At 40.3% G+C, this 12,083-nt stretch overlaps 1 long non-coding RNA gene across 1 annotated transcript; it reads left to right on the top strand.

Moving 5' to 3' along the window:
* The first annotated feature begins 2,128 nt into the window (after positions 1-2,128).
* On the top strand, positions 2,129-5,065 carry LOC134312500 (uncharacterized). Its single transcript, XR_010011559.1, has 3 exons — positions 2,129-2,313; positions 2,822-2,881; positions 4,872-5,065. It is a non-coding gene; the product is annotated as an uncharacterized LOC134312500 (long non-coding RNA).
* Positions 5,066-12,083: the final 7,018 nt, after the last annotated feature.

Genomic DNA, 12,083 nt, shown 5'->3' with positions numbered 1-12,083 from the left:
TTTCATGATATGGAATGATAATTATAAAATATGTTGCAATTTGTACGAAAATAAACTGTCATGCTACTAGAAAGCATGTTATAGTATTTCGCACATATCGGGTCTTTAAGACAAATAAACTGAGATTTAGAATGAAATGAAACAACCGCCAGAGGATTCAGCGGAGCTTCTAGCCAATGAGGATTAAGCTCTGTCGTCATCAAGCCGTCTCTCAGGCAGCGCAGCCCATGGAGAGCAACTGCAGCGACCGGTTCCGCCGCCTGCAGCCGCCCCGCTCTCGCGAGATTATAACCAGTCTGTCATCGTGACGCGCCGGTGGCGCCGACGCAAGTCGGACAAAATAAACTAACCGGCATGCACCGTACCCAGCCAGGCGGCGATCGGTCTGCGCAGCGCCGGGTTAAGTCGAACAAGCCTATTACGTCATCACGTCGCACGTCATCACTTATAAGATAATCCTTTATTAGTCCCACAGTGGGGAAATTCACAATTGACGTTGGAAAGATGGCGGATGTAGTGCGTAGCGGTGTTGTGTGCATACTGCATACTTCTGTACTGGAAGTATGTACTTTTTAACCGGCAGAGTAGTGCATACTTCCTCCAGTCTAGTACGTACACAGTAAGTATGCGATTCCGGACGCAGCTTCTGTGTTATCAGCTTACACACCTTACAGCCAATCAGCGAGCTCCAACCGCCTACCCCTCCCACCCCTCCCTCACTGTGGATGCGCGCATGTCCTAAAGTCTCCCATTTTCAAGGTAAACCTGAAGCAGAAAGTTGGTGCTTCACATTTAAAAAATACAATCACCATTTTTGAATACCGTCACCATTTTTGAATACCGCGGTATACGGTAATATCGTCATACCGCCCAACCCTAGCTCAGAACGAGTTCAGTTGTTCAATCTGTCTGGACATTCTGAAGGATCCAGTAACTCTTCTAAGCTTTGAAGACTCCTAGATATATAAAACAAGCTAAATTATGGGAACACACACTTCTTTGTTGTTCAGAAAATATGTTCAGTAATTTAAGTTTATTTATGGCCTCCGGAGCCGGTGTGGAAACACTCCAGCATGTCGTCAGGTGTGTACCGGAGAGTGGAGTGACAGTAGAAGATGTGCTGATAGCGGTTGGAGAGCAGGTAGGGTGTGAGAATATTTATTCAGCTTCTCCATGAACAAAGCGATGGTGGTGTTTTTAAAAAAAGGAGACTTGTGTGAATCAACTTATTAAGTCGGGAATCTGGATACGGTGTAACCAATCTGGTTACCAGTATTAGAAACCAGGTTATCAGTATTTTTACTCCAGATGGGGGGAGGGGAGTCCTCCTATCCACTAGGGGTGGAAGGGAGCAGTCATATAAGTCCCTTATATAAGTAGAGGAAGCCAGGTAGGAAAAGGTAGAGAGTTGACCTTTAGGCACAAGCACTCTCTTATTGAAATCTCCTTTTTGGGAAACCCAGAGTTTCAGGCTCATTGTAATTTGGCTATAAGGGGATGTTATTGCCTTAGCTTTTTGTTGGTAAGGTGCTTTTGCTAAAATGCTTATTCTGATGTTTTGCTAACATGCTTATGCTAATGCTAACATGCTTATGCTAATGCTAACATGCTAATGCTAACATACTCATGCTAATACTAAAATGCTCATGTTAATGCTAAAAGCTTGGTGTTTAGGGATTATTGTTTTCCCCCTTATGTACAAGGAGATTATTTATGGGGCACGAATGCAGCATGTTTGAGGTTGTGGAGGTGGCCTTAGCATCCAAGTTACATCTTGACATCTCAGAGCACTCGGCTAAACTGGTGGGATCAGCCAATTCTCCTCATCCAAGGACTATGGACTTTATTCTTCTTTAAAGACTGTTGGGAAATTAGGGGTATTTGCTTATTTGAGGGGTTTGTGGTGTTTATTTGTTGCTTTTGTTTGCTTATTTTGTCTGTTTGTTTACTATTATATAGTCTTTCTGTTTACCATCCTTTGTACCATACCTGTCCAGATAAACGCTAACAAAAGGTATTTTCTGTTTTTCTTTCGTTTATATTGCTTTCATACTGTCCCTGATAGAATCCCCGTTTATTATTATTTTGTAACTCATTGATTGCTTAGGAGTAACTTAGTTCTGTCAGTTACAACATTATTTATCTGGATGTAGAGTTTTCAGTCTCTCTCGACTCCTTCTGGATCTGCAGAATCACCCACCATCACAATCAGTCCTTTCCTCTCATTTGATGAAATTACAGAGTCTGTATCTCAGCTGAGAAAGAAAGTAAAAGAATTCTGGAAAGAGCAGTTTGAGAAGATACCAGATGAAGGTGAGTTAAAGCCCTCGATGTTTGATCGTCTCCAACATGCTCGGTACTCAAATATCAAACAAAACATGCAACTAACATTAACTTTTTACATCTAACAACACTTTATTCATTTATCAACACTGGGAGAACATACCAAACTTCTCACAGATTGTGACCAGAAGTAAGGATCAAACCAATGTTCCCAAGATGTTGCTGTGTAGCACCCACTTTACTAGCTGCACCACCATGACTAGGGCTAGTTGTAGCCTAGTTGTTAAGGTATTGAACTAGTAATTAGAAGGTCGCTGGTTCAAGCCTCACCACTGTCAGGTTCCCACTGTTGGGCCCTTGAGCAAAGCCCTTAACCCTCAATTGCTCAGACGATATACTTTAATTGTAATGTAAGTCGCTTTAGATAAAAGGCAACTGCTAAATGCCAAAAATGTAAATGTAAATGATGCCCACAACACTTTCTGATGTTAATATTAATTTACTGTGATTAGCGATTGTACTGTAACTTTTTCTGCAGTGAAGGAAGTTATTATTATTTCACCTCCTGAACCTGAAATCAGAGAAGATTTTCTACAGTGTAAGTTTCTCACAAACACACAAACATGAACTGCACTGTGAAAAAGTATTTACACCCACCCTTCCCCGATACTTCAATTTCTTTAGATCATCTAATACTATTGTTGTTAGACAAAGACCCAAGTAAACACAAAATGTTTTAAATGTAAAAGTAATATATATTTTTTACAGCATTGTAGTTACAGCCAAAAGTTTACAGAGTTTACAGAAACATGTCATGGCAGTCCTGGAATTTTTATAATTTCAAACTTTTTTGTGATTGAACAAACCTGTCTGTTTAAAAAAAAATGAAAAAAATCTGGTGAACAAATAGTAACATACATTCACATACACAAACACACACCTACATACACTGACACACATTTATAGTAACACAAAAGGACACAAACACTTTTAGTAATGCACACAGACTGATAGTAACACACATACTCTCTGCTGACAAACACTCACACACACTCACACACACTCAAAGTAACACACACACACACTGACAGTAACACACATATTCTCAGCTTACATACACACTCACACGTTACACTTACATTTACATACACACAAGCACTCTCTTACACACACACTCATAGTGACACACATACAAACACCCACAATCAAAGTAATGCAGACACATAATAACACACACCCAGATAGTAACACTTACAAACATACACACACTCATAGTAACACACACACACCTCTACACATATTAACACACACATTGTAACACACACACCTCTGGTGGCACACACACACACTCATAGTAACACACACATTGTAACACACACACCTCTGGTGGCACACACACACACTCATAGTAACACACACACACACACACACCTCTACACATATTAACACACACTCATAGTAACGCACACTTTCATAGTAACATACACACACATAAACACAGACTTGCATGAAACATAGTAAAACACACCTACAACCAAACACACCTAGCGCACACACAAACTCATAGTAATGCACACACCTACAAATACACACACATAGTAATACACACATTCATAATAACACACACATCTATCTCTCTCTTGGTCAACCATCGATCTCGATGATGTCAGCTGTGCGGATCCTCGCTGTGATTTCCTGGTCTAGGGAGGCATCTGCAGAGATAACACTTCCCAGATACTTAAAGTGACTCACTGGCTTGAGCTGTGACCCATCAATGGTAATTACTGGCAGTGATGCCTTACATCCGGGGGCAGGCTGGTAGAGGACCTCTCTTTTGCTTAGGCTGATGGTCAAGCCAAACAGGTGGGAAGCATCAACAAAGCGGTCAACAATTAGCTGGAGATCAGGCTCCATGTGTGCTATCAATGCACAATCTGAGGAGAGCATAACGTAATGTCAGCATAACACTTTACCCCCTCGGCTTTTTGGACCTACCAGGTGTCTTGCATGCTTCTAAGTAGTTTCTGTGCCTTGTTTTGTTTTGGGCCTGTTCATCACAGATAAAGAGTTTTTTCCTTTTATTGTTTAACTGACCACTGAGAGGGTTAACTGCCAGCCGCGGTATGCTGGCCAGTTAGTGGTGAAAGGGCAGGCAATGTTTGAAACACCTTTTTCTAGTTCCTTCCCTGTAAAGGGTGAGCAGTGTGATTCCTAAATAGGGCTGCTCAGTCGCCTGGGATGCTGCCGAACTTTCTAGATGCCTTTAGATTTGAGGAGGAGCAACCACTTGTACACAGGCCGCCTGCGTGCTGGTTCCGAAATACGACTTCCAGCAATAACCTCAACATGTCACTTTTTTATTTCCCCATCGCTGCAGGACTTTGAACACACACATACACACCTACAAACACACACACTCAGTAATGCACACACATACATAATAACACTCACACTTACAAACACACACCCACACACACAGTAACATGCATACACACCTACAAACACACACACACACTACCCCCCCACCCCCACCCACATAATAATACACACTCTTTTATGTTAATTGGTTTATATTGTTTCCTTTCTAGATTGCAGTCGGTTCACACTGGATCCAAAAACAGTAAATAAAAACCTCCATCTGTCTGAGAAGAACAAAGTGGTGACCTGGAGTGAAACATTACAGTCGTATCCTGGTCATCCAGATTTGATTATTACTCTCAGGTTCTGTGTAGAGAGAGTGTGAGTGGACGCTGTTACTGGGAGGTTGAGTGGAGTGGGAATGATGGGGTTTATATAGCAGTTTCATATAAAAGCATCAGCAGGAACGGTCATGGTTATGAGTGTTGGTTTGGATATAATCATCAGTCCTGGAGTTTGTTCTGTTCTCCATCCAACTTTTCATTCCTGCACAATAACAAAGAGTCTGAAATTCCCATAATGCCGAGTTCCTCTAGAATAGGAGTGTATGTGGATTACAGAGCAGGAACTCTGTCCTTCTACAGCGTCTCTGATACAATGAAGCTCCTCCACAGAGTTCAGACCACGTTCACTCAGCTCCTCTACCCGGGGTTTTGGGTTGATTCAGGTTCAACAGTGAAACTGTCAGATTCAACAAATTAAATGTAAAATTTACATGAAAGTGTAACATTAAACTGTTTATGTGATTTTTGATCTCATGTGAGGCAGTGATACATTTATGAAGATTTTTTTTTTTAAATAAAACATTTTAGTATTTTTAAATGTATTAAGCACCATTTATTCCATTCTGTGAAAAAGTATTTGCCCCCTTTCCTGATTTCTTCTTTTTATGAATATTAAATGGATTTAGATCTCAGAATCGCTGCAGATCTCTTGGGTTTGAACCTCATATCTGCCCACTGTTTGCAAGGAGTTTGTTATGTTCTTTATGTGTTCACATAAGTTTCTTTCTTTCCTCCCACCTTTAAAAATCCAGTAGGTTTATTCCTTCATTAAACCTGTTTTCTTTTTAGGTAGACCCTGGACCCACCAAGACCCTGATTAGGGAGGAGCATCGAACATTAATAAATGATTGAATTATTTTTTAAAAATGAATATTAAATATATTTAACATTTAAATGTGATTTTGTTACAATAATATTATTGTTTACAATAACAATAATGTTTACAGATTTATTAATTTATTAAATTTTTTATTTTTTGCTAGCTACTTCTTTCTGGTCAAGGTCCCGGTGGGTCATGTTAATGTGGCTGTTTGTCTTTTTATTACATTTGATGTTTTGTATTTTGATTTGTGTTTTCACTTTTATTGTTCCTGGATAAAAAATAATAATGAGAATGAAATTTAAACAATCATTTATTTTAGGTTTTGTGGAAGCCTAATAAATTATTGCACCCAGAGATTTTAGACTTAATCTCTACTGTCGCCTGCCTAACACGAGCCTTTGCTGCCCTTCTTTAACTCTGAATTTGCATCTGGCGATTTTAGTCCTGTTTGGATTTATTCATGGACTTTACCCTGCCTCGGGTAATAATTCAAAGTCTGCCGTATACTTTCACATATACGGTAATATGCCTTATTACTCAAAATCGGAGCTGCTGCGCTTAAATTCAAAGACTTGCCTGCTTACTGAGGTTTACACATTGTGTTGCTATGGGAACAGCACGACGCCAGCGGTACATTCATCGGGGATCCCATTTGCATGTCTGGAAGCTTTACACAGCTTGGCTCATTAGTCCTCTTAATGAATAAGTTTTTAATATTTGTTGGATTGTCACAGCCATCTTTGTTTTAGTGGTTTTATTTGATTTATATGTTGGTGTGCATGTATGTTATTTTGTATGTATGTTAATGATTTGTTAAATATTGCATAGTTGAGTGGTATTTATACTTCATTTTAATGTACAGCACTTTGGTTGAAATGTGCTATAAAAATAAAGGTGACGACGTTGAGGAAGTGTTTTTGATACAGAGTGTTATAAAAGAAGATGGTGTTTAAGCTTGTTTGGTTTGCCTGAACAGGAGAATGAAGAAGCCAAACCCAGAGTTATGGACGTATGTTTGAAGCTGGTACCAGAAATGAAAATGATTTTTGTACTGTTTGCTTTTCGATGGGCACGTGACCTGATTTGTAAAGCTGCAAACAGCAGTGTCTTTTTGAAAGATCACAATAATAATGTATATGGTTATAACTTGAGGAATGCTATTGTTGATTTATGTGTGAAAAGCACATTGAGCAGATCTTAATGTCGTACTCATCAACTAAAATGATAGTTGGTGGAGATTTGAATATGGTTATCAATAACTCTCAAGACAGAAGTCCTCCTAGACATTTGACTAATAACCCCTTAATTCAATTTTGTCATATATTAGATTTAGTAGACATTTGGAGAATCAAATACCCATTGTTTAACCAATATACCTGGAATAACAAAGATTTTAGCTTACAATCTAAACTTGATATGATTTATGCCAAGTTCACACTACACAACGTTCCAAGTCGTCAGGTCGCTGTATAGTTCACACTACACGACTGGTTCGCTTGTAATCGGGAGTCTTTCAAGTCGTTGTGTATTTCACACTACACGACTGACTGGTCTCCCAAACTACGTTTTGTCATGAAAACAAAGGTGAGAAGTGACGAGGAGTTTGATGATACCACGTTCAAAAATGCACATTAACACGAAAATTAGGGCAAAAATCGTGTAGTGTGAACTAGGCATAAGAGATTTATAGAGAGTATTCCCAAGGAGGAGAGAGTGGTGATCGGAGCAGACCTAAATGGACATGTTGGTGAAGGAAACAGAGGAGATGAGAAAGTGATGGGTAGGTTTGGTGTCAAGGAAAGGAACCAGGAAGGACAGATGGTGGTGGATTTTGCCAAGAGGATGGAAATGGCTGTAGTCAACACTTATTTCCAAAAACGGGAGGAACATAGGGTGACCTATAAGAGTGGAGGAAGGAGTTCACAAGTAGACTACATTCTGTGTAGAAGAGGAAACCTGACAGAGATTGGGGACTGTAAGGTTGTGGCAGGAGAGAGCGTGGCCAGACAGCATCGGATGGTGGTGTGTAGAATGACTGTTGTTGTGAAGAAAAGAAAAAGAGTCAAATTAGAGAAAAAGACCAAATGGTGGAAGCTGAGGAAGGAGGAATGTGGTGAAGAGTTCAGAGAGGAGCTGGTAAAGACTCTGGGTGGTAAGAAAGAGCTTCCAGATGACTGGGCTACAACAGCAACGGTGATTAGAGAGACAGGTAGGAAGGTACTTGGTGTGGCATCTGGACAGAGAAAAGAGGATAAGGAAACCTGGTGGTGGAATAGTGAAGTGCAGGAAGCGATTCAGAGGAAGAGGTTAGCCAAGAAGAAATGGGACATTGACAGGACTGACGAAAGTAGACAGGAATATAAGGAGATGAAACGTAAGGCAAAAAGAGAGGTAGCAAAGGCAAAGCAGAAGGCATATGAGGAGTTGTATGGGAGGTTGGACACTAAAGAAGGCGAGAAGGACTTGTATAGATTGGCCAGACAGAGGAATCAGGCTGGAAAGGATGTGCAGCAGGTTAGACTTGTCAAAGATAGGAATGGTAATGTTCTAACAAGTGAGGAGAGTGTGATGGGAAGATGGAAGGAGTACTTTGAGGAGCTAATGAATGAAGAGAATGAAAGGGAAAGAAGAGTAGAGGTCATAGGAACGGTGGATCAGGAAGTAGAAAAGATCAATGAGAATGAAGTTTGGAATGCTTTGAAGAGGATGAAGAAAGGGAAGGCAGTTGGACCTGATGACATACCAGTGGAAGTATGGAAATGTCTAGGTGAGATGGCAGTGAGGTTTTTGACTCAATTGTTCAATGGCATTGTTGAGAGTGAGAAAATGCCAGAGGAATGGAGGAGAAGTGTGCTGGTGCCCATTTTTAAGAACAAGGGTGATGTACAGAGTTGTAACAACTACAGGGGAATTAAGTTGATGAGCCACAAAATGAAGATCTAGGAGAGAGTTGTAGAAGCTAGACTTAGACAAGATGTAACTATTTGTGAGCAGCAGTATGGTTTCATGCCAAGAAAGAGTACCACAGATGCCATCTTTGCTTTGAGGATGCTGATGGAGAAGTACAGAGAGGGTCAGAAAGAGCTTCATTGTGTCTTTGTTGATTTAGAAAAAGCGTATGACAGAGTACCAAGGGAGGAGCTGTGGTGTTGTATGAGGAAATCTGGAGTAGTGGAGAAGTATGTCAGACTGGTACAGGACATGTATGAGGACAGCAGGACAGTGGTGAGATGTGCTGTAGGAGTCACAGATAGCTTTAAGGTGGAGGTGGGGCTACATCAAGGATCGGCTCTGAGCCCCTTCTTGTTTGCTTTGGTGATGGATCGACTAACAGATGAGGTCAGGCAGGAATCCCCATGGACTATGATGTTTGCAGATGATATTGTGATCTGTGGTGAGAAGAGGGAACAGGTGGAAGATAACTTGGAGAGGTGGAGATATGCACTTGAAAGAAGAGGAATGAAAGTCAGCCGTAGTAAGACAGAGTACATGTGTGTGAATGGGAGAGAGACAGGTGGAACAGTGAGGTTACAAGGAGCAGAAGTCACAAAGGTGAAGGACTTCAAGTACTTAGGGTCAACTGTTCAGGAAAATGGGGAGTGTGGTAAAGAGGTCAAAAAGAGAGTCCAGGCAGGATGGAGTGGATGGAGAAAAGTTTCAGGAGTGATTTGTGACAAAAGGGTGACAGCAAAGGTCAAAGGAAAAGTTTACAGGACAGTGGTGAGACCAGCTATGTTGTATGGTTTGGAGACAGTGGCATTAACAAAAAGACAGGAGAAAGAACTGGAAGTGGCAGAAATGAAGATGTTGAGGTGCTCCTTGGGAGTGACAAGGATGGACAAGGTTAGGAATGAGATAATTAGAGGCACAGCACAGGTTAAACAACTAGGAGATAAAGTTAGAGAGGCCAGACTGAGATGGTTTGGACATGTCCAGAGGAGGGACAGTGGGTATATTGGTAGAAGGATGTTAGATATGCAGCTGCCAGGAAAAAGACAAAGAGGAAGACCAAAGAGGAGGTATATGGATGCAGTTAGAGAGGACATGGAAGTATTTGGGGTGAGGACAGAGGACGCAGTGGACAGAGTGAGATGGAGGAGGATGACTCGCTGTGGTGACCCCTGAAAAGGGAAAAGCCGAAAGAAGAAGAAGAAGAAGAAGAAGTGAACTAGGCATAAGAGTCTCATCTGAGTCTAAAACCACCTGCCCATCTAAATGTATTCACCATTTTGGTAGGCACATTCTCTAGGTACACTTTAAAAGTATACAACTAATTACTGTAAACCACCTGTTGATTGTTTTTGGCCTTCACTACACTGTCAGTAATAATGGTGAGGTATAACAGCACCAGGTATAACAGATTTGTAGTAAGTTATCACACCAGACATAATGGATTGATTAATAAATGTTTCTCTGCTCTAACTTGATCTCTATATTTTTTTTCCACAAAACATTATACATTAAAAGTTGGAACGGATGCTTGATTCTTCAGCTTTTCTATTAATGAGACTTTTTAAAAATACATTTTCAATAGGAGACAGATCTGGACTGCAGGCTGGCCAGTCAAGCACACTCATTCTGTGTCTACTAAGCTACACTGTTGTAGTGCACTGGTGCTGTGTGTTTAGTTCCTCCAGCAGACAGGGAATAAACAACCAGAACCTGCTGTGTCTGTCAATCTGTGGAAGTTCCCCCACCCGAGCCTGACCTGACACTGTGTTCTCTCTCTCTCAAATTGCATGCTGGGAGTGAGTAAGCGGAGAGCAAAGTGAATGTGTGTGAGCTGTGGCTTCTTAACTTATTTTTCTACCGTTGTAAGTAATTCTTTTTTTGTTACATTATTTTCTTTACATTTAGTCAGGTTAGTTTGGTTAAGCTGGTTGAGGACACCGGTTGGTAATTTTGAATTTCTCACACTATACCATGCAGTATATAGCATCGACGGTGAGCATTGAGGAATGTAGTTCAGAGGTTTGAGAAGTTGTCAGACATGAGTCTATTTTGTCAGCTTCACAAATGAACAGTGCTATTGTCACTGGGGTCATTCTAGATCAGTGTTTCTCAACCTTTTTTCAGTCACGGCACCCTTTAAAAGTTTTCAAAATCTCGAGTCACCCCAGTCTAAAATGTATTAAAAAACTTACACTCTGCAACCCTCGGACTGCTAACACACAAAAACACTACAGGGAAGAGACATACTGTGGTTGCATTGCACAAGTTTCAGAAAAAATCCTCACTTGTGCAGAGATGAGCCCGTGTTTGTTTCTGCTTTAAAACATACGCGCCATGAACCAATCAGATTTAACATCATTAAACAAGTTTATAGTTTATTTCTTAATTATTTGTCATTATACCACTGGCACTGCTCATTGTCTGCATGGTTTGCTCGGTTAAGGTTCTCAAACTCAAACTCAAAAGAAGCTTTATTGGCATGACAAATAAGGACATTAGTTTAAACAAGTTATAGAGAAATAATAAAAATAACAATAAAAGAGAACAAATATATACAGAACATTTACATGTGCAAAAATATAAAATAGAATAAAATATTAATTAAAACAGTGCAAAATAATAACAATAAAAATTTTAATAATATAATATTTACATTAAGGAGGTAATGAGCTCTCTCTCTCTGTATATATGTGTGTGTGTGTGTGTGTGTGTGTGTGTGTGTGTGTGTGTGTGTGTGTCGCTTGCTCTCTCCGCGATACTGAAAGTGATTTTAATTTCAACAGTAAACAGCTCTTATTATGACTGATTAATTCCCTCTACTGATGGAAGCGGAATGGTTGGATTACAGCCGATAAGAACTAGAAGTATATATTTTAACGTCTTCCAGAGGCACGACTCGGTTCCTTTTGTTTATTTTAAAGAGCCGTTCAATAGAATCGGATCGTTCGCGAACGAGCCATCACTATAGGCAACGCACGCAACCCGCGTTGACGTTGTAGCTTGTAGCATGGGGAAAGGGGCGTGTGAGGCAAGTTTTGATGTTTGAGGCGGCTAATGGTCTACATTTTCATGACAAGTTTTTGTATTTTAAATTTATTTCATAGTATCAGTAACGTCAGAATATTTTTGACGGCACCCTGGACGAAGCCAGACAGCACCCCAGGGTGCCGCGGCACCCAGGTTGAGAAAGGCTGTTCTAGATGACAACCAATGCAGTTATGTTGTGAGATTTCTTTATTAGGTTTGTTGTCAAACTCTCGTTTTATACAATGGATATTTTTTTTTATTTAAAATCAAATCTAAGTTGTAAATAATCGATTTAT

This window comes from Trichomycterus rosablanca, chromosome 4 (assembly GCF_030014385.1).
Source record: "Trichomycterus rosablanca isolate fTriRos1 chromosome 4, fTriRos1.hap1, whole genome shotgun sequence".
NCBI classification, from domain to species: domain Eukaryota; kingdom Metazoa; phylum Chordata; class Actinopteri; order Siluriformes; family Trichomycteridae; genus Trichomycterus; species Trichomycterus rosablanca.
This window is presented reverse-complemented; position numbering and strand designations above follow the sequence as displayed.